Source organism: Micromys minutus, assembly GCF_963924665.1.
Source record: "Micromys minutus genome assembly, chromosome: 17".
NCBI classification, from domain to species: domain Eukaryota; kingdom Metazoa; phylum Chordata; class Mammalia; order Rodentia; family Muridae; genus Micromys; species Micromys minutus.
Window position 1 is genome coordinate 43,944,132 of NC_137952.1, and position 26,016 is coordinate 43,970,147.

A 26,016-nucleotide genomic window follows, 5' to 3' on the forward strand; every position below is an offset into this window, starting at 1 on the left:
TTATGTGGTTTCAAACCACTTCAGCTTTATTTACTTTAATTAAACAACTTTGTTTTAAAAAACAAAGATAAATGTACAGATTTTAAGCATTTTTGCATAAAAGAATATGAATACATTTTTGTCAGTACTTGAATTTTTAAAAGTCTGATAGTGTGCAGTAAAATCTTACTAGTTACAATGAGCATAAAGTACACGGAAAACAAGATGTAACCTGGAATTAGTCAAAGTTTTCTTGGTGTGTAAAGATTAAGCATAATGAATTTCATTTTCTTTTTTTCTTTTTTCTTTTTCTTTTTTTTTTTTTTTTTTTTTTGGCCTTTGTTTTTTCTTGAACTTCACACAGTCGGTGAGTTGTTTCTGGGGTGTTCAGAGCTTTCTGGGGTTAGTATTCCACTATCAGTGACTGCATATTATGTCTGTTCTTTTGTGACTGGGTTACCTCACTCAGGATGATATTCTCTAGATGCAGCCATTTTCTTAAGAATTTTATAAAGTCATTGTTTCTGATAGCTGAGTAGTACTCCATTGTGTAAATATACCACAATTTTTGTATCCATTCATCTACTGAAGGGCATCTGGGTTCTTTACAGCTTCTGGCTATTATAAATAGGGCTGCTATGAACATTGTGTTGCATGTGTCTTTGTTGTATGTTGGAGCTTCTCTGGGGTATATGCCCAGAAGTGGAATAACTGGGTCTTCAGGTAGTACTATGTCCAATTTTCTGAGGAACCGCAAGACTGATTTCCAGAGTGGTTGTACCAGCTTACAACCCCACCAACAGTGGAGAAGTGTTCCTCTTTTTCCACATCCTAGCCAGCATCTGCTGTCATCTGAATTTTTGATCTTAGCCATTCTGACTGGTGTGAGGTGGAATCTCAGGGTTGTTTTGATTTGCATTTCCCTGATGGCTAATGATGTCGAGCACTTCCTTAGATGCTTCTCAGCCATTCTATATTCCTCAATTGAGAACTTTTTGTTTAGCTCTGTACCCCATTTTTAATAAGATTGTTTGATTCTCTGGTGTCTAACTTCTTGAGTTCTTTGTATACCTTGGATATTAGGCCTCTATCTGATGTGGGGTTGATAAAGATCTTTTCCCACTTTGTTGGCTGCCGTTTTGTTTTCTTGACAGTGTCCATAGCCTTACAGAAACTTTGCAATGTCATTAAGTCCCATTTGTCAATCTGTCCCCTGTCCCGCGCAACCGTCTCGCCTGCAAGAACGACGCGGCACACGAAATAGAATCCTTCTGCGGTAAACTTTATTGCTCTGGAAAACCAGTACTTGCTTCACGTGACGAAAAGACGAAGAAGGCGGAGAAAACCAAAAGACGAACACGATGAACAAGACGGACGAGCCCACGAACCAGACCACGAACGGAAACACACGGGAGCGGGACCAACGAGCGGGGAAGAGAGGGGAAGAGAGGGGAAGAAGAGAGGAAGAAGAAGAGAGAGAGCTATCCAGCCCGCCCCCTTATAAAGGGATCAGTCCTTGCCTTGGACGCGGAGCCCCCTGATTGGTTGAAACTCACCAGGCCCTATGACGCCACGGAAGAGGCGGAACTCATGAAGCGGAAAAGTTACCCAGCCTGTGCGCACATGGCTTGTTTACTGCTAACTCCAGCCGGATATCAGCGCCATCTTGCAATGGCAAATGCATGGGAATGTGTGGGCGGCGCCCCACAGTCCCCCATTTTTAATAGGATTATTTGATTCTCTGGAGTCTAACTTCTTGAGTTCTTTGTATATATTGGATATTAGCCCTCTATCAGATGTAAGATTGATAAAGATCTCTTCCCAATTTGTTGGTTGCCCTTCTGTCCTAATAAAAATGTTCTTTGCCTTACAGAGGCTTTCCAATTGTATGAGGTCCCATTTGTGGATTCTTAATCTCATAGCATAAGCCATTGCTGTTTGTTCAGAAAATGTTCCCCATGCGTTTGAGGCTCTTCCCCATTTTCTCTTCTAGTAGTTTCAGTATCTGGATTTATGTGGAGGTCCTTGAACCACTTGGACTTGAACATTGTACAGGGTGATAAAAATGGATTAATTTGCATTCCTCTACATGCTGACATCCAGTTGTACCAGCACCATTTATTGAAAATGCTTTTTGCCACTAGGTGGTTTTAGCTCCTTTGTCAAAGATGAAGTGACCATAGGTGTAGGGTTCATTTTGGTGTCTTCAATTCTACTCCATTGGTCTACTTACTGGTCTCTGTACCAATACCATACAGTTTTTATCACTATTGCTCTGTAATGCAGCATTAGGCCAGGGATGCTAATTCCCCCAGAACTTCTTTTTTGTTAAGAATAGTTTTCTCTATCCTGGGTTTTTTGTTATTGCATATGAATTTACAAATTGCTCCTTCTAACTCTATGAAAATTTTAGTTTGAATTTTGATGGAGATTGCATTGAATCTGTAGATTGTGTCTGGCAAGATGGCCATTTTTACTATAGTTATTCTGTCAGTCCGTGAGCATGGGAGGTCCTTCCATCTTCTGAGATCTTCTTCAATTACTTTCTTCAGAAGCTTGAAGTTTTTGTCATACAGATCTTTCATTGTTTGGTTAGATTCACACCAAGGTATTTTCTTATTTGTAACTATTGTAAAGGGTGTCATTTCCCTATTTTTTTTCTTTTTTCTTTCCCTTTGCAACACAACAAATTGTCTTTATTTCTATATGCATCCACATTTTAACATTTAGTAGTCCTGAAGAGAATAGGGAAAGTTGCAATGAGTCAGGAGACCAGACCCACCGATCTGCAAATGATCTGCAAATGGTGACACAGAGCTCCTCTGGGTCCCTGCCGAGGGTCTGAGGACCAACAGTGACTTTAATCTGCAGGATCAGGACCTCCTGTTCCTGTTGTCGGGCTCACGTGAGACCTGATGGGTAGCCAGGGTGACTGAGAGCCCTGTTCAAACCTCTTCGATGTGTAAAAGCAAAGTAGTTATGTGAAAAGGAACCAACTCTGAACCGTGTGCACCAAGGACTCTCTGCGTGGCCTTTCTCTAGGCATTTATCTATCCAGGACCCTGAGCGCGGGCTGGTCTGAGTCTCCCTGTGACTGCTCTCTTTACCTCTAGACCTGAGTGCAAAGCTCAAGGGCTGATGGTGGCTATAGGGCCGAGGACCCGGGGCTCCCTTTCCAGGCTGGTGGCAGGTGAACGAGTGTGGTCCGGAGCTAAGTGAGGGAGGCCAGGCTCTTCCAACCTCGTCTGATGGCTTCTGGCCACAGCAAGTGTTGGGTGACGATGGGCAACGAGGTACTCGAGGAGGGGGAAAGCAGCACCCCTTGATAAAGGTGGGGAGACGGGAAGCCTTGAGTTCCTTACCCGCGGCCAATTTCAGTGGGAGGGAAGGCTTACAATCCAAGCTTTGCCAAGGGTGGGAGTGGAGGAGTAGGCACCATGGCTTGAGTGGGGCATCACTTAAGACTTAAGAAAGCAGGGGTGAATCCAAAGCACGCCAAGCACAGCAGTGGTCAGTTTCATGGCTGCTATCTGAAGCGTCCCCATCTATTCTAATGGCCACCACACAGCTGTGGTGGAGGGCGGGGCGGGCAAAGGCAGACCCAGGCCACGTGTCTGCAGCGGGTGATTGTGTGACCAGTCTGTCAACAGTTGCATTAGCTGTGCCCACCGCTCCGAAAGGAAGCTGATCAGCACACCTACTTGATATCAGAATTTCAGCCAGGCACACAGTGGTTACACTCGACAAATGACGTTACACAACACAACTTAGGTATTTCAAATGGACAAGAAGTCGGCATCAATCCGAACAGCGTCTCAGGATGAAGTGTGAGTGGGGCTTCCTTTCCAGTACTTTGAGGTCTACAGTTGTTTCTAGAAAGTTCATTACTGTGGAAAATGAAGACGTGGGTTGGATGGGGAGGGGAGGCCGGGGCCTTGGTGACTAATTCCTGGAGCACTGTCAAGCTGGTGGCAGCTTCTTGTTCTCTTTTGAGATCCTCAAGTGCCACAGTTCCTGCAGGATGACTTTGATGCTCTGGGGATTCTGCCACTTTGTCAGCACTGCTGTGGCTCTCGGATCTACCACTCCGTTCGAACTGCTCACGCCGCTCATACTGACTCTTGTGACAAATCTTACGGACAGGGGACTGTGTCATCGGCTACTCCTTTCTGGCCTTTGGTGGCTGCCATGAAGGCTGATCCCTTCTTCACCACTACCACCACTTACCCCCCCCCCCCAATGAGTTTTTCTGTTTCCCTAATTTCTTACTCAGCCTGTTTATCATCTGAGTATAGGAAGGATACTGGTTTGAGTTAATTTAATATCCAGCCACTGGTTTTTATAAGGTTTAGGAATTCTTTGGTGGAACTTTTCTGGTCACTTAAGTATACTCTCATAACATCTGCAAATAGTGATATTTTGACTTCTTCCTTTCCAGTTTGTATCCCTTTGACCTCTTTTTGCCCTGTGATCACTCTGGCTAGGACCGGAGTACTATATTGAATTGGTAGGAAGAGAATTGGAATTCTTCTTTAGTCCCTGATTTTAGTAGGATTGCTTTACGTTTCTCTCCATTTATTTGATGTTGGCTATACTGGTTTGCTATATATCTCTTTTACTGAGTTTAGGTATGGGCCTTGAATTCCTGATCTTTTCAATAGTTTTAACATGAAGAGGGCACTGAATTTTGCCAAATGCTCAGCATCTAATCAGATGATCATATGGTATTTTTCATTAAGTTTGTTTATATGGTGGATTGCATTGATGGATTTCTGTATGTTGAACCCTCCTAGCATCCTTGGGATGAAGCTTACTTGATCATGGTCAATGATTGTTCTGATATGTTTTTGGATTTGGGTTGTGAGAATTTTATTGAGTATTTTTTTTGCAACCATATTCATAAAGGAAATTGGTCTAAAATTTTCTTTCTTTGTTAGGTCTTTGTGTGGTTTAGGTATAAGAATAATTGTGCTTTCATAGAAGGAATTGCGTAGTTTTTCTTATGTTCCTATTTTGTGAAGTAGTTTGGAGAGTATCAGTATTAGGTCTTCTATGAAGGTCTGGTAGAATTCTTCACTAAATCTATCTTGTCCTGAAATTTTTTTGGTTGGGAGACTTTTGATGAGTGCTTCTATTTCTTTAGAAGTTATGGGACTCTTTAGATGGTTTATCTGATCCTGATTTAACTTTGGTACCTGGAATCTATCTAGAAAATTGTCCATTTATTCTAGATTTTTCAGGGTTTTTTTTTATTATAGGCTTTTGTAGTAGGATCTGATGATTTTTTTCAAATATCTTTCATTTCTGTTGTTTGTCTCCTTTTTCTTTTCTGATATTGTTAATTTGAATACTGTCTCTGTGCTTCCTGGTTAGTCTGGCTAAGGGTTTATCAATCTTGTTGCTTTTCTCAAAGAACCAGGTCCTGGTTTTGTTAATTTTTTGTATAGTTCTTTTTGTTTCAACTTGGTTCATTTCAGCCCTGAGTTTAATTATTTCCTACTGTCTGCTCATGTTGGGTGTATTTGCTTATTTTTGTTCTAGAGCTTTTAGATATGCTGTCAAGCTTCTTGTGTATGCTCTCTTTGGTTTCTTCTTGGAGGCGCTCAAAGTTATGAATTTTTCTCTTAGCTCTGCTTTCATTGTGTCACATAAGTTTGGGTATGTTATGCTTTCAGTTTCATTAAATTCTAAAAAGTCTTTCATTTCTTTCTTTATTTTTGCCTTGAACAAGTTATCATTGAATATAACACTGTTCAACTTCCATGTGTATGTGCACTTTCTGTTCTCTTGGTTTTTATTCTCATTTTGTTTTTGGTTTTTTTGTTTTTTGAAGACCAGCCTTAGTCCATAGTGATCTGATAGGATGGATGGAATTATTTTGATCTTCATGTATCAGTTGAGGGTTGTATTGTGACAGATTATATGTTCAATTTTGGAGAAGGTACCATGGGGGTGCTAAGAAGATACATTCTTTTGTTTTAGAATGAAATGTTCTATAGTTATCTGTTAAAATCCATTTGATTCGTAACTTCTGTTAGTTTCACTGTGTCTCTGTTTAGTTTTGGTTTCCATGTTCTGTCTATTGATGACAGTGCAGTATTGAAGTCTCCCAATATTATTGTGTGAGGTACAATGTGTGCTTTGAGCTTAGTAAGGTTTCTTTTATGAATGTAGGTGCCCTTTCACAAATATAAAGTGTTCTTACTTATATTTTTTGACAACTTTTGGTTGAAAGTCAATTTTATTTGATATTAGAATGGCTATTTCAGCTTGTTTCTTGGGACCATTTGCTTGGAAAATTGTTTTCCAGCCTTTTACTCTGAGATAGTGTCTATCTTTGTCACTGAGGTGTATTTCCTGTATGCAGCAAAATGTTGGGTTCTCTTTATGTATCCAGTCTTTTTGTTCATGTCTTTTTATTGGTGAATTCAGTTCATTGATGTTGAGAGATATTAGGGACTAGTGATTGTTGTTTCCTTATACTTTTGTTTTTAGAGGTAGAATTACATTTGTGTGGCTTTCTTCTTTTGGGTTAGAAGAAAGATTACTTTCTTCCTTTTTCTTTAGGGTGTAGTTTTCCTCTTTGTGTTGGAGATTTCCATCTATTATTCTTTGTAGGATTTGATTTATGGAAAAATATTGCGTAAATTTGCTTTTGTCCTGGAATATATTGGTTTCTCCATTTATGGTAGTTGAGAGTTTTGCTGGACATAGTAGCCTGGGTTGGCATTTGTATTCTCTTTGGATCTATATGACATCTGCCTGGAATCTTCTAGCTTTTATCTTGTTTGTTGAGAAGTCTGGTGTAATTCTGATTGGTCTGCCTTGTACGTTACTTGACCTATTTCCCATACTGCTTTTAATATTTTTTGTGTTGTTTTGTACATTTGGTGTTTTGACTATTAAGTGATGTACAGAATTTCTTTTCTGGTCCAATCTGTTTAGAGTTCTGTAGGCTTCTTGTATTTTTAATATCTTTTTTTTTTTTTTTTTTTTTTTGGTTAGAGATGTTTTCTTCTATAATTTTGCTGATGATACTTACTGGTCCTTTAAGATAGAAATCTTCACTCTCTTCTAAACCTGTTATTCTCAGGTTTGATCATCCGATTGTGTCCTGGATTTTCTTGATGTTTTTGGTTAGGGGCTTTTTGTATTTTGCATTTTCTTTGACTGTTGTATTAATGTTTTCTATGGTATCCTCTGCCTCTGAGATTCTCTCTTTTATCTCTTGTATTCTGTTGGTGATGCTTGCATCTATGACTCCTGATCTCTCTCCTAGGTTTTCTATCTCTAGGTTTGTCTCCCTTTCTGATTTCTTTATTGTTTCTATTTCTATTTTTAGATCTTGGAGAGTTTTGTTCAATTCCTTCATATGTTTACTTGTGTTTTTCTGTAATTCTCTACAGATTTTTTTTTGTTTTTTGTTTGTTTGTGTGTGTGTGTGTGTGTGTGTGTGTGTGCGCGCGTGCACGCTTCATCTTTAAGCACTTCTACTTGTTTACCTGTGTTGTCCCGTATTCCTTTAAGGGAGTTATTTATGACTTAAAGTCCTCTAACAACATAATGAGTTGTGATTTTATATCAGAATCTTGCTTTTTCCGGTGTGTTGGGGGTGTCCAGGACTTGCTGTGATGGGGAATTAGGTTCTGATGATAGCAAATGGCCTTGGTTTCTGTTGCTTAGGAACTTGCCTCTTTTCATCTGCTTATTTCTGGTGTTAGCTAGTCTTGCTGATTCTGACAGTGACTTGACCTTCTTCTAAGCCTGTGTGTCAGCAGTATTGGGCCACCAGCTCTCTCCCAGCAGGATCTGGGTATAGGAAGCTGTGGCACAGGTTCAGCACAGGGTCAGCACAGGGCACAGACAGAAACAGGAAGGATGGTGTTCCAAACTGATTCTTGATTTCTGTGTCCTGAAGGCTCCATCAGGGTCCCTCAGAGCAGAAATGGTGGTCTTACCTGTGCTCTCACGTGTATCAGCACAATGCGGGAGCAGCTCTCTTCCAGTGAGGTCTGGGTAAAGAGAGCTGTAGCACAGGGTCAGCTCTGGGAGCAGGCCATCAAAATATTTATAAACTCATAAAAATAGTTCAACTGAATTATTTTATAAGGAATTATTATATTTTAACCTAAATGTTACTTGTGGATAGCAAGTCAGTTATACTATATCCTTCAAAAATCTAAGCCAAAAATACATTGGAAATTTCTAAAGGAAAAGAACTTTAAAATTTTACTTGACCACCTATGGAAGGTCTGTAGCCTGCAGCTTCTAAATCACCTTTTATGTAGATGTTTTCATGCGGTTTGCAAAACTGTGCAGAACAACTAGTATTCTGACTTTTCTTGCCTTAGTGGGTGCTTTACCATGCTTTATAAGTGCTATAGACAGATCTGTGGTCTAGTTACTATCTTCTTTCTAGTCCATCACATTAGAGATGACTAATAAAATAAAGCATTTCTGTTCCCTGTGTCTTCCTACACTCTCCACTTCTCTTTCCTTTCTTTCTTGTTTTTTTTGTTTTTGTTTTTTTTTTTTTTGTTTTGTTTTTTTTTTTTTTTTTTTTTTTTTGCAAAGCAAAGAATAGGTTTAGTTGATTTCATTCTACAGGGTTTTGTTTGTGTTTGGTTGTTTTTTTTTCTTCTGCTGCAGTAAGGATGGAAAGAGAATGTCATTATTCACACTTCAAACAGGATAAAACACAATAGAATGCACATGAATAAATCTGATCAAGTAACCAAAAGATATGTACAATGAAACTCCAAAAGATGAATGAAGATGTTAAGGAAACAATGCCTAAGTGTCTATGAGCACTTGCTGCTCTTGCAGATGGTCTATGCTCAGTTCTCAGGAGGACATGTTGTCTCACAACCATCTGTAACTCACTCTAGCCCTGGGGATCCTACAATCCAGAACTAAGCAGGCATAGCTAGTCACGCAGGCAAAACATTCATATACATAAAAGAAAATACATAAATATTTAAAACATAAAAAAGAATACACAAGTAAACAGATACCTTTAAATTATCCATGATTAGAAGTAGCAAGTACATAGATTCAACATGATTTTTACAAAAGTTCTACTGGTTTTATTTTCCAGGGAAAAAAAAGTTTTATAATGTGTATGATACTTCAAAAGATCATAAATCATTAGATAAAACAATTCTGAGAAATAAAATAAAGCTTCACACTTTTCAAGGTATATTACAAAGCCCTAATACTTAAAATATGGAGGTAATTTTATGAAGACATACATATAAACAGAACATATGCAATCAGACAGTCAAATTTTTAACAGAGTGTCATGAAAACTCAGCAGGGAACTGGTACTTTTCCCAATAAATGGCCGACAAAGCTACATACATGGCAGAATGAGATTGAAACTGTCACCTCAGACACAAAATTCAACACAATGAATTAAAGCACTTAATCTAAGCTGAATACCATATAAGACTCTGAGGTTTTTGTTTTGTTTTTTACTTTCTCTTTATTTGTTTTTTTTTTGTTTTTTAAGTTGGTTTTTCTTTTTCTTTTTGAAAGAGAAGAGAGAAAGAGAGAAAAAAGAGATAGAGAGAGAGAGCATGTAGTTGGATATGGGGGGGATCAAAGAGAAATTTAGGAAGGAAAACAATAATATCAAATATATTTGATGAAAAAAAATCAAGAGAAATGAGAAAAAGCCATAAGGCATGTTCCATGCATGACATTGGCTTTGATAAGGTCTTTTTGTACAGTATGATTCAATAGCAATGTCTGCATATAAATGATTCAATTAAAATTAGAAAAGGAAGTAATTTAGATGTTCCTGTGAAGGAGACACAAAAATGATACATAAATACATGAAAAGGTATGCAGCATCAATAATCAATTAATAAAATCAATTTAAAACCTTATCTACCTGGCACATTATATCTCAGAGGCCTGAATGGAAGACTAAAATAAGCACAGAGTTGGGGATGAGAATGAAGATGACCGAGTATTGAAAGTATGGGTGAGGGTGTGTAAAGGGGAACTCAACCACGCTGTTGTTAGGAATGTGAATGAAGGCACACTTTAGATAAAATTTTATGAGGACTCTGTTGCTTTTGTTGTTGATTTGTTTTATGAAGTAGCATCTTGTGTCTCCTTGGTTTGCTTTGTAATTGAGGCTTTCCTTGGATACTTGACTGTCTTGTTTCCATCCCCCAAGTGCTGAAGATAGCCAAACAGTATCACAACTGGCTTTAGGGACTCCTTATCAAATTATAAATATTGCTTTTACAACCAAAATTAAAAGAAAATTATGTAAAATGATAAATGTGTTCCTTGTCATAGCTGCATTTAACTTCTTATGTACATCAAAACATAATGGTGAAAATCTGAAATTTATACAATAAAATACATACAGTATACAATATATAAAAAATGAATTGCTTTGCACAGAGGCTGCAAGAGATTTCCAAGTACATGAATAATATTTACTCCTCCAAGCAGGTAGGAGCAAAGGCATAGCCTGTGCTGGAAACAAAGCATGCTTTGACATTTGGTTTCTGGCAGTGTCTTAATGTAACAGTATGAACATTAAGGATCCTCATTGTGGTACCACTCATGGGATCTTTTTCATCAGCAGTGACTTTAATTATGTGCCAATTAACCTTAATTGAGACACTTTTTGTGTGACAGTGCATCAAAAGAGATCACTAAGCAAACAGCTTGATAAACACTGTCAAGTAAAACCCTTCTAAATATGACACTTTTAATTAGGATATAGTGTTGCAAAGATGCCATATCCATCGACATTATTTGAGAAATTAGAGGCCCTGTTTCTGGTCACATTCTTTAAGGCATGGGTTGCAACATGACCAATGGTGTGGCATGGCTGTAGCTGAAGATCACCTTCCAGGGCAAAACCAGAGGAGTATTGGACTCCATCCATCAATTAGGAACTTCCTCTAGGTGGGCAGTGAGATGCTATAATTACTGAAGTTAGTTTTACTTTTCAGGGAAAAATTAAAAATTGAAAGACATTTCAGGGAAATAATGAAAAAACTTACAACTGGTCTGTCTGTAATAAGCTGAGAGTTACCACATGCAGTGTTTAAAAGTTAGAAGAGAATTCTGACAAATTTGACATTTTAAACTAAATATTTGACATTTTCATGATACTGGATCTTATTCTGAGAAAAGGCATTTCCTTCCCTCTTTCAAGTTATTATTAGGGAAATTCAACACATGTTTTTGCGTTGGGTCTATACACTTCTCTTGTTTATTTTTGGCCTTTGTCAATGGAATTTTTTCACTGTATATATATCTATTTTAAAATATTTTAATATAAAATGCCTCATACCAAAACACATAGCACATATTCATATAGTGTTTGAATATACACATGCTGTACTCTAAACTCACCTTAAGAACAGTACAATAGTTTAAACCTTCTTGTGTTTTCTTCCCTTCATATAAGCCTCCTTTCTCCATACCAGAAATATATATATTTTTTTAGTACACATTAATTATCTTTGTTATAGTGAGAGTTCTGCTACCCATTGTAGATTGTCCTGAAGCTGTTAGTGTTTTTGTTAATTCCACTTTTCCAAGAAGGGCTACCTACTCATATGACTCCAACTGAACTGTCCCAATTTAATTAGTAAAATAAAGGAAAGCCAGTGACTGGGCGGGGCAAGGAAAGTAGAGATGTCTGAGAGGTCTAAGGAGGTCAGAGGAAGTCAGACAACAGAGAGGGAAGATCATCGTGGCAACACAGAGCTTACCAAGGACCAGCTAGACCCAGGTGATATTGATTGGTGTTAAAAAGCTATGAACATTAAGGATTTTATAGGTCTAATATCTCATATAGAAGGGAAGTTTGTATCTTTGTCTGTCTGATGCAATCTTGTTGTGTAGAGGGTTTTTGGATTGAGAGTTGAATATATAAACCTCTATGGGCAGTAGAGTTGTGTTTGTGGGACTTTGGGTTACAGAAACACCCCGGACAGAGGCAGAGAACAGGTGGTAGAAAACTGCCAAGGGAAGGGAGTTGCACAGACAAGTTAGACTGTGATGGCTCAAACTAGGCTCCAGAGGTGTGTGTGGATCCGTATCAGGGTAGGGTCTGAGGAGTGAGGGCCGGTAAAGAGATAAACCGATTAATATTTTTTAATATTTACTTGCAACAGCCTACATATGATGTAGACTTAAAATTGCATACAATTTGGATAATAGTTGCCATTATTTGTGCAATCATATGTTATACTCTTTCATAGTTTATATGTAGGACCATGAACACTCTGTACTGGGTTGGGGAGGGTCTTAAACAAAACCCCTGTCCCTCTCTGTGGATCTATTAACAGTTAGTGGGCTGCTGGAGAGGAGTCAGTTTCCTTGACTGTGTAACCTGCTAATTTGTTGAGCGCTAGTAAATGACCCATGCTCATGGAAGAACCTTGTTTAAATCAATGGGTCACAAAAAAATGAAACAATAACAACACAAGAGATTATGGATATAGGAGGGAGATTTGTTGTGAATAAATAGTGGTTTGGTGTAAATAAGAGAGGATGAGAGATAGTGTGTGTGTGTGAAAGTCACCTTATGTACAAATGTATATAATGTATAAAATGTAAATAAATGTGCTTCTGTACAAATTGGTTAAAAGACATCAACAGACAACTACAACCAATCAACATGCAGAGTAGTGGGGTCCAGTCCCAAAATACACATCTACAATATACTGCTGCAGCTACAGCTCAGGGAACATTGGGGAAGAGGGGTTCAGAATGATTATAAGAGTCAAAGGATGTTTTTTCTCCTACTAACACCAGAAACTGTACAGGCAAAGTCTCACCAACAAGGCTACCCATAGGAGCTGAACAAGAAGGACACCACTTTTCTTTAATGTTCAAAGCAAAGATCATGAGGCCTTAAGCTTACACCAAGAACAATAGGTAACTGAGTAAAGTGGGGAACAGAAGAGGTTAAATTCTCCAGGTAAATGCACAGCAGTTGGTTGTCCAGTGCCAAATTGTCAGCCATGATAACGAACATACAAATAACATTATATGGACTAAACAGGGTATTTAGGAATATATGCATACATGTGCACACATGATGTACACATATACACAAAGTCACATACATGCACGTGCTCCCAAGCATTCCGGCAAGAACAATTGATGAAAAAAATATATTACAAATTTGAAGGAGAGTGGGAAGAGGTATGTAGATATTTGGAAGGGAGAAGAAAGAGATGCAATTAAAATACAATCTCAAAAATAAAACCTGAAAAAATGACTTTCTGAAGAAAAAAGAACACTAAATATGTATATATAACTCAACTTTATTGTCAGTGATAGAAGTTATTCAGTCGCATATTCATAAAAGATAATGATTTATTCAGCTGATGGAGTATGGAGCAAATAGAATTCATGGTGCTTCCAAAGCAGAAGCACCACTGCATGAACCTTATTTCTATCTACTCAGCCAACACTAAAACAGGAGCCACTATAGAAACATCACAGAATTAAAAACCTGTGAATTCACTTCAAATTTGGAGATTATCCTGCATGGCCAGATTTGTGTGGCTGAGAAGTGAAGTTAAGTCAGTCAGAATCAGAACTTCATCCCAGTCATAGGGCAAGGGACTGCTGGTGACCCCCAGACAGATCAGGGCTAGTTCTCAATTAACCTATCACTACTGCTCTGCTCAATGAACTCAGTGCTAAGTTGAGTCTTAATGACTATATCTAAACATAGAAAGGGGAGGTGGGCAGGAAGTTCCACCCCTATCCAAGGAGCTCTTGGCAATTGATAACATCTATGAAAGAAGGCATTAGTATCCTCTGAGAATATAGTCCCCAGTAAGTTGACCATACTCTGGTGGACAGCCTTTACACAGTAAGTATATGGACAGAGTAAAACTGACTCTGATGGGTGTGCTGTTTGTTTCAATTTGTTTTTGTTTTTAGGATGCAGGTTTGTGTAGATGTATCTGTGAGAGGTGGATGGGAAGTGGTATCTTTAAGGCTGAATTGATTTTAAAAAAAAAAACATTGTACAGAATTCTCTAAGAACTAATTTTAAAAATAGTCATCAAAGGAATGGGGGCTTTGGTCCCACAGCTGCAGGAAGCTAACTTGTTTCCACAGGCAATAAGCATAAAAGAAACAAAAGTAGCCCGAAAATCCCCTTGGCTTCACCCTCATGAGGTCAAAAGCAGAGACTTCAGGTGGTCTGCACTTAGGTTTTGTACTTACAAAAGCATGTCCGTTAGTGAAGTGTTTTCGAAGCTGTGTTCTGTGAGCATCTGTTGGTAACAGAAAACCAATAATACTTAATCTTAGAAATTCCAAAACCATCCTCTGCTGAACAGAGTTTTCTCAATGCGACTTGATGCATGTATGTAAAGAGTTAATTCACATGTGTAGGAACAGAACAGGACTGTTCAGCTACAGGGTGTACATACTCACAAATAGTGTAAATTTGTTTTCCAAAATAATTTCAATTTATCTTTTCCCCAGCTACGAGAATTCCCATTGCTTTATACCCATTCCAGATGACAATTTCCTGTCAGAATTTGATCCTGTTTTCAATGCTTGTTAAAACGTGTACATTTTGTCTGTTGTGATGATCACGAAATTGTTTTCTTTTTTTCATCTGTTTGACAAATCACATAAAATAATTATCTTGCATGCAAGCAATAAGTACAATGTAGTGAAAAGGTATTACATACTATGTTTGTTACTAGCATTGAGACATGCTTCCACAGTATTTATAAAGACAGAACCTCACCATTTATCCTTGGTTGTCCTACAGCTGCATTGTAAAACATGCTGATTTCAAAAGCCCAATCATTACTCCCCACTGTTGGGATTAAAGATCTGAACCAACCGTAAAATACTAATTTCTAAGTTTCTATTAACTCCTTCTAGACTCTAAAAAGGTTTCTGAGTTATACTTGTCTATTCTTTGAACATTTACTGTGCTTTATTTTTAATAATCATTTTATTGTTTGAACTTTGCACACATCTGTGCAATGTTTATTAATCATGTATTTTTAATCCCTGCTTTCCTCCCACTCCCTCTAGCAATGCTCCACTCCATACTCCTCAACTGATTTCAAGTCTTGGGAAATCTGGGCTTCGACCCACAGAAAACAAAAGCAAACTCTTATTTCTTACCCTATATAAAACTCAACTTCAAGTGGATCGAGGATCCAACATAAGACCTGGAACTGTGAAACTGCTAGAGGATAAAGTAAGTAGAGAGGGGGTAGCAACGTACAGGCACAGAAAGAGATTTGGGAATAGGATTTCCACGGTGCAGAAGTGAGACAAACAATCAACAAACAACATGAAATTAAAAAGCTTCCTTCAGTAAAGGAAACTGCCAATAGAATGAAGAAGCAGCCTATAGACAGGGTGATCACATATCTAGAATACAGGAAGAACTGATAAAAGCGAACTGGAGGAAAACAAAGAACCTAATTAAAACTGGGGTAGAAAAATCAAACAGAAACTTTCCAAAATAATAAATACAGATGACTGCTAGACATGGCAAAAAGTGTTCAGTATCCTTAACATTTGAAAAAATGCAGATTAAAGCCACTTTAAGGTCTCATTCTTCCCTGGTCAGAATGACCAAGATCAGGAATAGGAACGACAGCAAATCTTGATGTGGTGGGCACCCAGAAAGGAGAACTCTTACACCCTGTTGATGAAACTGAAAATTAGGACAGCCACCATAGAAATCAGGTCTGGAAGGACCTCAGAAACCAAAAAATAAAATACTGTGATTTCCCTCTAAAGAAAAGTAACTGGAAAATTCTTCATGAACCCAATCATATTTCTTCAAAACTTGCTTTGGCGTGTCACTGTGTCTCTACAGTCATTCCCATAATTCCACTCCATGCATCTTTACAAACAGAAGCTTTGCATAGCCTTGTTATCTGTTAAACAAAATAGAAGGTAGAATTATTTTCAATAGAGCTGTGGGACATTCCTCTCATTTCTAAATGTCATTATTTCCTGCTTTCTGCGTTTTGCTTTCAATTTTTTTGTTTTGTTTGTTTTTTCTGTTTATCCTTTACAGAAAGTCCAGCTTTTCTTTCCTTTTTTTGACATAGCATTTGATGTGATCAATTTCTAACAAATTCTCTTTTACAAATTTAATGAGTAACAATTTTATCACTGCTTGCCATTCAAAAACAGTCTTTCATTTCTTTTTATAGTCTGTCCATATATATGAAACTTTAGAATGTTTTTGTCTCACATTTTATGTTTGAAATTTTCTTCCAAACTCAGTAAGAACCCCGATTTTCCTAAATATATCACCCAGCTCCCAATATGAGAATATGAAGGTATTCATCGTGTTTTGACCCCCCTGTTCCACTTTTCCACTATCAGAATCCTTTGGTTTAAATGTCTTTGGGCTTTCTCTACACACACACACACAAATTATATTCATTAATTCCTAAACTCTTGGAGTCCAACAAAGTGCCTTGTAGACAAAATGGGGCAAAGGGCAGAGTACTGACAGCAGATTCTCCTTTCCTCTGCTAAGTCGACCTGACAAGGACTTAACCAATTCTGTAAAACTTCAAAAGCTGAGCAAGTCTCAAACGCCGTCTCAATCCTTTATCTTTCCTTTACAATCCTGCCACGTGTGGCTATTCATTATACGCAACATGCAATCGAATTTCTGCTGTTCAAGCAGAAAATTGTCTTTCATCAGTTTTAAATACTTTACATATTTCCTGATCCTCTACACGTAGGCTAGAGTGAGCAGACACGTAGGAGACTGCAGTAATTTCTCCTGATACAGGAGCTTAGGCAAATCATAAAATGTTATTGTAGACTATGAAACGGGAAGTTATTGCTAAGATGCATGGTGTGGAGAGTTCTGTCTCCTATTGTCAGGAGCTTCTAGAACTAGACTTGGTGAGTCCTGCTATTAGAATGGAGAGTGACTTTGGGCTCTGTTTGTGTACTCTGGAGAGAGAACATATGATGCCACATCTATTCAGCCTTTAATAACCGACTGCAGTGACGAGGGATGAAGACCGAGAGTGACAAGAATGACTTCAGAGGCTGCCTGCTCTTTGTGGACTCTCATATTTCTGAAGGGGAAAAGGCAGCCCTTCCATAAATAGGTCCATGAGTCCTGACTCAAGAAGTTGTAATTTTCTGCCAAAATTTGGAGGGGAAGAAAATCAAGATGAAGTTAATTGAAAAGGATGCAGTGTAGTTTTAGAGCCACATTGGAACTGTCAACGTGTGAATCATAAGGACTTCTGTAACATAAAAGAGAGAGTGGAAAATCAGCAAACCATAGCCACTTGATATGAATCTGAGACCAGCCAGAGATAAATGTTTTACTTTGCAAATGAGATTAGATATAAGAATTCAACACATAAAATAAGTATCTTAAAAGTAAAAAACAAAACAAACAGAAGCAGGGTACTGTTAAGCACTCTAGAGGCATAGCATAAAAATCTACAGTTAATAAAAACAAAAGTAATGAGTTTGGAAATCTATTGCTTAGATGAAATTTCCACATTGGAAGTACCCTGAGAAATGTATAAAGATTGTGAGTATAAATTCTGAGACTCCTGTCATTAGGAACAATCTGTGCTCTTTTATGTGTATAAGCTCCAGAAAGACACCGTTTCCCATTGTTCCCATCATATAGAAGATGCTGCCAACTTTGAGAATTGTTTTCAGTGTAGAAAGCTCCAACCCTGTCCCAAGGAACTCACTTCACTCACTGCCCTCTGGAAGTAGAATAAAGGAAAATTCTCCTTAAACTCACCATGTTATCATCTCATTCACAGAAATAAGCCAACCTTCTCTCATTAAACATTTCAGAATTTGTGGAGACCCCTTGTCATCTTAACCAAGCTAGCCTAAGGGTAAAATTGGGGCCTTCTGGCTTAGTGAGAGACCTATGTCTCAAAATGGTTAACTTTTCCCACAACATCATGTGCGTAGCTCCCTCCATCCAGTCCTCCCTTTCTCCCTCCCTCCCTCCCTCCCTCCCTCCCTCCCTTCCCTCCCTCTCTCCCTCCCTCTCTCCCTCCCTCTCTCCCTCCCTCCCTATCAAAATAAGAAGGCATTCCTGGCTTTTATATAAGATGGCATAGTATTTGTATGGTATCTATACAGTCTTTTTAAATTTAAATTTTAGGGTTTAAATGTAAAGAATTTAAATTCTTTAAATCCAAAATTTTGGGATGTATGGCATGTTCTCTATGGGGTTGCAAATAAAAACTGTGCGTTTTCTTTTTCTGAAAAAGAAGAAAACATAGAAAACTATATCAAGCTCCTTTTAAATGAGGTCAATTGCACCTCTGAAGTTCTGGTCTTTGACCTCTACACCACTAATGGATTCAAAGGCATTAGGAAGATCACCATCTTTTTAAAGGTATTATGTAGTGTTGCCATTGGAAGTGATTCATCATTTCAACCAGTTCTGAATGAGTCAAGCAAAGTTCCGGAGCACAAGTCACATCTACTGTCATCATGTCCTTAACTAGTGTACCACGCTGGGGGAGAGAATTGCTCTGGTTCCCCTCTCTGGAGACGCGCAGTGCTGGTACAGGGGATGGCTTGGTTTTATACATCCTGGGGGCTTACACTCCCACAGGGTATGTTGCTCTGGGTGCTGATTTGTCACTTTTCTCTGGGCTTCCTGGGGCCAAACCTGTCACCACAGCCTGCTCTGTGCACCCTCCTCACTCTCCAACTCACCAGCCAATTCAGACAACTTTTTTTTTGCATTTATTCAGTATGTCAAGGACTTAGTGTTATAATGAGGTGACATTTTTCAGGTAGTGTAGTTAAACATCAGGAGAAACTTTGCTAATTTTCTTTTTTTAATTATTTTATTGAATACACTCTGTTTTACATTTCAAATGTTATCTCCTTCCCACGCCCACACTCCCATCCCCTCTACCCCTCTATTTGTCTCCACTGAAGAAGTACCTTCTTCCAATCACCCTCTCTACCACAATGCCTTGGCATTTCTCTACATTAAGAAAACGTGCTCTCAGTGGACCAAAGGCCTCTTCTCACATTGAAACCAGACACTGCTATCCTCTGCTAAATATGCAACTGGAGCCATGGTTCCCTCCATGTGTGCTCAATGTTTGGTGTTTGAGACGATGAGAGTTGTGAAGATATTTGTTGGTTGATAATGTTGTTTTTCCCATGAGGTTGCAAACCCTTTCTGTTCCTTCAGTCCTTTCTCTAGCCTTCATTGGGCTCTCTGTGTTCAGTCTCATGGTTATCTGCAAGCATGCTCAGCTGTATCTGTATCACTCTGGCAGTCTCTGAGGAGGCCGCTATATCTGATTCCTACCAGTAAGCACTTCTTGGCATCAGCAATAGTGCTTGGGTTTGGTGGATCCCCAGGAGCAGAAGCCTCTGAGTGATCTTTTCTTCAAGCTCCTTTATTTGCCCTTATATTTTCTCCCATCAGTGTTTTTTCTCCCTTCTAAGAAGCACTGATGCATCCACATTCTGGCCTTCCTTCTTCTTGAGCTTCATAAGGTCTGTGAATTATTTCTTGGGTATTCCTAGCTTTCTGGAGATAGTATCCACTTATCAGTGAGTGCATAGCATGTGTGTGTTCTTTTGTGACTGGGTTACCTCACTAAGGATGATATTTTCTAGTTCCATCCATTTGCCTAGGAATTTGGTATAGTCATTGTTTCTAATAGCTGAGTAGTACTCTATTGTGTAAATGTACCACAGTTTCCGTATCCATTCCTCTACTGAAGGACATCTGTGTTCTTTCTAGCTTCTGGCTATCATAAACAAGGCTGCTGTGAACATAGTGGAACATGTGTCCTTGTTAGATGCTGGAGCGACTTTTGGGTATATACCCAGGAGCGGTATAGCTGGGTCCTCAGGTAATAAGCACTATGTCCATTTTTCTGAGGAAACCACCATGGCAGGGGACATTTCTGTGACTTTCCCCAAGCAGTCCATCTCAAACATTAGAGTGTTCTCTTCCTAAGTTTTCTCAAATCAGAATTATGGAGTACCATCTTAAGCATTCTCTTAAGTTGTTATAATCTTCCCCAGGGAAGATCTCAGCATTCCTTAATTGCCTATAGTTCTTCCTGTAGGGTTGAGACCTCTTGAAATTTTCCCTATCACCTTTGGCAGGTTCTTGATCAGCACGTTTGGCTATTCATGTTGGTGACAATTTATGAATATAGCTTCTGAAATTTCTAAGCTAGAGCCTCAAAACAACACTCTGAACCTCTGGTTCTTACATTCTTTCTTCTTGATCTTCCACAAAGTTTCCTGAGCCTTAGGTGCTGCAGCATTTTGTGTCCATTGGCACTGGTCTTCACAACTTTTGGTACTGACTGGTTGTAGCTTTCTGTATTTTAGTAGATCATTTATTTCTCATGAGTCTGGTACTGCTTGTGCCCGATACCTCATATATGGAGTTTTGTTGATGTTATTCTTTCTCCATTTTTCAGTTACTTGGTAAAATTTCCTTTAAAAAATACTTTGCACTAATGTCTGTTGACTGTCTCCCAGATGTCTCCCTGAGTGAGTAACCTGGAGCTTGTTTTTCTTTCTGGTTGCCAGCTTGAGAACTTGGAGCCTCCTATGCTCGGGGTCAGTAGCCCAATCGGTGCAACTGCAGAGCAGTCATGTGTCCATTTGTTTACAACTCTACTTTTTCAGTTGCCACCCACTCAGAATCCTATTCTCAATAAAAGAATGACGGCTGAATTTCCTTTACATGTTATAGATCATCCAATGTGACCAAATCCTTCAACCTACTCCTTTCTCCACTCTCCAAGAAAAAAGAAAGTAAGTCTCACCTTCTAGTCTATTTGCTATTGTGTTTTTCTGTCTTGTTCCTTGTCTATAGAAACAACTGCCTTTTATTGATTCCAAACACATTTGAAATATTTTTTCTTGCTTCTTGCATGGCTAGCTAAAACAGAGATGCCATTTTGACTTAAAGAGTCTCTGTTCTCTTTCCAAGTTTATGATAATAGTTTATTCACTGCACACCAACCCCCTCACACACATACACAAGCCATTTCTTTTGATTCTCAAAAGACTGTTTTGGAAGTCTGAAAGCTGAGTATTGGCTGTTTTTTCTTTTCATTTCTCTCTAATGATCTGCTTATCCTAAGGCAATGTAGATGCTCCTAACTGAGAAGGTAAGAGGTCACAACACAAAAGAAATGATAAAGAATAAATGTTAAAAACTCCTATTTTGAGATGCTTTACGTGTAAGTCCCTACTGAGGACTATGCCTCAAAGTCAGGGTTAAGACATTCTACTTGCATGGGACTGAACATAGTCTGACCTAGAAATAATGACTGAGATGATTTTAACATTGATTGTTGATTCCTTCCAGAACCTTTTGTTCCCTTCTTTTTGAGTCCAGAAATTTCAGAAATATAAAAAGAAAAAAAATTAAGACTGCTTTAATTCCTGTTACTTCTATGGAGAAAGGAGCAAGAAGAAAGAAAGTCTGACAAGAAAGAAAGAAGAGAAAACTATGAAACCTACAAAAGAGGATAGAAGACCCTCAACAGACAAAGAAGAATATGTGCTTTGAATGAAGATGTCCCAACAACCTAAAACACAAACCTAATGAACTATTCATGAGCAATCCGAGGTCTATTCAAGTTTTGAATATAATCCCAGCCACCAAAAAGCACTTTACAAATTCATTATTATGGATGTCTAAGTATGATCTACTAAAGATTGTGATTCTCTAGTAGCAAGCATTTAAAGTCCCAGGAACCAAGGAGTAGAAGTAGAAGTAGAACCCCTCACTTTTATTACATATGGTCTTTGCAAAAGTGTTCTGCCATATGACTTTTGGCTTTACTCTTTTTCAATCTGACCTCGAGGTCTTATTTCCAAAGGAGAAATTCTCCTATCAGGAGACCCAATAATATTTCACTGAAGCAGATGTCAGACCTGATCACATTGGACTCCCCATACCATACTTCCAAGTCACCAGAAGAGGAGGTGGATATTATGCTGATTAGGTGACTGGGTTTGGCTTCCTACAGCACAATGGAAGGGACAAACCGTGTTTCTCCTGCATCTGCAGGAAATCTCTCAGGGTCCTTAGAACTAAAATTAGTTCAGAGGAAATAGAAACAACACAGCCAAGTAAAGACTGCAAATAGTTTACATCTTCAGGAATCAAAGTTTGGGTCAGTTCAAGAATAAAGACTATAACTAGGCAGACAGCCAGCTGAGGGCAAAGAACCAGGATCAAAGAGTTGCCTGTTGAGGGCAAACAAAATATGGTAAATAAAAAAAGTTACATGGAAATTTTTGCTATGTAGAATTGAAACCAGTTTATTTACTGTTTTTGATTTTTCCTATGCATTACATTCTGACTGCATCTTCCTATCCCTGCACCCCTCTGGTCTATCCTTCAACCCCTCTTCTATTACCGTCCAAATAAAAGAGCAGACCTCCCAGGTACATCCACCATACATGGCCTCATAAGTTACAATAAGACAAACCCTCATATAGAGGCTGAATGAGACAACCCAGTAGGAAAAAGAAAAAGGTCCCAAGTACAGGCAAAAATGTCAGAGGCACTCCTGCCCCCACTATTGGTAAGTCTATATCTCCAAAAATATTTATATTACAATTCATAACAGTAGCAAAATTACAGTTCTGAAGTGGCAACATAAATTATTTTATGGTTGGGGGTCACCACAACATGATGAACAGTGTTAAAGTGTTGAAGGGTTGAAGTATTAGGAAGGTTGAGAACCACTGATTAAGTCTTAATCAAACATTGAATGTAAGATTTTAGTTACTTTTTACATGTATCTTTATATACGTGTGTGTACACCGTATCTTTTTGTATGTGTATAAATATATTTGTGTTTTCCATACATGTATTTGTATGCACATGTGTATGAAGGCAAGAGGTCAATATCAAGTGTCTTCCTCAATTCCTCTCTATGTTATTTTTCATCTCACACTGAACCTGCAGTTTATCGATTTGTTTAGATTGGCTACTCCTCCCTTCCCCCCAAGGCTCTAGGATTCTCATGTCTCTTCCTCTGCTAGGATTATAGTTATGCTATGGCACCCAGCTTCTTAAATTCTGATAAAGATTCAATGTTAGGTCTTCATGCTTTCATAGCAAGCATTATACTGAGCCATTTCTCCAGCACAACAATCTTTTTCCTTTTGGATACAAAAAGTATCTTTTATTCTCCTCTTTGATCTCTTATCACAAACATGAAATACATTGTAATTAGCCCTAGATACTATATTTAAGTTTCAGTATATCAAGAAGGATCAGTGTACATCCCCCAAGGGCTTTTTGCATCCTTTCTGGACAATGTGCAAAGTTTTCACTGCAATAAGATAATTGTATTTTTATGATAACTACATTTTTGTGTCCTTTTCTTTCTTTGGGTGCACATAAATTTAAAGACATGTTCAGCTACCAGGATGGCAAGGGGAGAACTGTAGCAACTGGTTTTCTATGTTAACCTAGCTTGCTCTGGTTGGCAGTTATTCAATTAGTCAATAATCTCAGCATACCTGAGTATTACAGATAAAAAAAGGAAAAAGAAAACTCAACACTATAACTTTTCCTGTTCTTTCCCATAAAACATTAATTTGTCTGATGTAGGGCTATTGATAACCTAACAGTAACATGCGTTTTGTTTTCATCCTTACCATGACAAATATGGATAACTGGCAGGAATACAGGGCACACTGAACTAATGTGAAGTCCTTTGTGGAATAACTTTATTATTATCCTAAAAGGTACAGTTTCATATTCCGTAGTCGAGAATGTTACAATTTCAGCAGCCCAAATTTCCTAAAGTCTAAAGTCTATAAATATCACAGCTTCAAATGACTACATTCCTTAACATTGTACGACAGAAAGTCAAGATCCCAGGCACTGCAGTTCCCACTGGGGTTTGACGGAGATTCTGTGTGAGTAATAGAGAGCCAAAATTCTGGGCAAAGGACTGGTGTGATTTTGTTCATCTGGAACAGTTGCCAGTGTCTTCATTTGTAAGTTACCCCCACACACACTTCACATATCACTTTATTACTTAGATAATAATTACTAAAGCTTTATTACTTAGAGAATGAAAGAATTTGAGAATCTCGAAAACTTTTTGATCGAAAAATACTTAATGATACAAAAAAACGTGGCTAATGAAATACACTTTGACACTTTCAAATTTTTCCACCCTGTTTTTAAGTGATGAATAGATTCAGATATTCAGTGATTAGTTCTGTTTATCATTTTGATGAAACCTGGAATCACTCAGGTAGAGATTAACAATGAGAAATGGGCCTAACTATAGGCAAATCTGTGGAGGTCGTGGTGTTATTGTCTTAATTAGGATAATTGAGATAGAAGCATGTGCCTACTGTGGGTGACACCGTTCACTAGGCAGCCGGGTGATCCTATCTGAATGGGCAAAGTGAGCTAAATATAAACATATATACATTCATTCTCACTCTGTTCTTGAACATAAATCTAACTAGTTGTTTCAAGTTTCTGTGGCCTTGACTTCTCTGCTGTCATGGATTGTTATCTAAGACTGGGACCTAAAATAAGCTCTTTGTACATTGCCTTTATTGTTTTGTTGTTGATTTTGTTGTTTAACACAGCAATAGTATATGAAACTAAGTCAGTTCCCTGCTAGATCTGAATGTTCTAGAAAACATTTACGTATTAGTGGTGGAAATGTCTTCTAAAAAACATACTGCAAAACTTTGAAGACTTTGCGGGAAAAGGGGGGTTTTAATTAAATCTACATATCACAATAATAGATTCTGAGTCAAGTACAATTAGGTATCTGAAAATGAATTCCAACATATTGTCAATGAAGTTGGAGTTTTCTGTTCAGCCAAAATACATTTACCAGAATGTTTAGACTGAGGGGATTGACCACACAATATTAGAAAACAAAAGATGAAGAATCATGAGATCTTGGTTCTTTGGGTGTAGCATATACAATAATGAGCATTGTATATTGTATATTGTAGTATATACAATAATGAGCAAGGTTTGGTCCTTCTTCTCAACATGTTACACACCTGTACACTGCAGTAGTGAAACTAGGTGTGCTCAGCTTCTCATTCATTTTGCTTATGTCTTATCCCTTTATGAACACAGTTCATCTTTTCATTGCATTATCCAGTAGCAAGTGTCATGAGCATGATTGCTTACAAAATTTTTGTTTTTATTTTATGTTGGTTTTGCAAATATCCCAGAACACATAATGGTATATGTGTGTATATGTGTGTATATCTGTGTGTGTGTGTGTATGTGTATGTTTATATGTATATATACATATACATATATATGTTCTTTACATTATACTCCTTTAAAATGTAAATTAATTGCTATTAAAGAATTATTAATTGCTATTAAAGAATTTTAAATTATTTCTCTAGAACTGCATTTCTGAGACTTGGGTCTTTGGTGAATTTTATTTTAGAGATCTCACACTTAAGGGATTTTGGTCTTCTGGATGTTTGGCATTCAGGATTATGGTATTCATTATGTCTTTAGCTAATATGGGGAAAGTCTTTCACATGAAAAAAGCTGAGTTTGGATTTAAACTTCAATTATCTGATTTCAAAACTGCAATTTTTCACATGGACACATTTGCATCCCCCCATTCTAAGACAGACCTCAGGTGCAGTCCTGGCTAGCATCTGTGCAAATGGCTGTGTTTGCTTTCTCGTCTTCTGTTCTATGATCTCTTGTATTTTCAGTAAGCACATTGTTTTCTGAAGCAAGTCTTAAATATAGCATTATGTATTGGATAACACATTGCTGTGCTTTTCCCTGGGAAAGACAATTTTCCTCTTCCAGTGTTTCTTTGTTGCCCAGTGCTTTGTGTAGGGTTGAGACTTCCTGGGCTTTCCCCTGTCTACTTCACCATGTCTTTTGTTGTAGAACGTCTTCAGTTCATACTTAGGTAAGCATGTTGGGAAGACTTTATAGTTGTTGCTTCTGATATTACTAGGAGACACCATCTCACAGAAAACTCCCAGTAAGCATATACACAG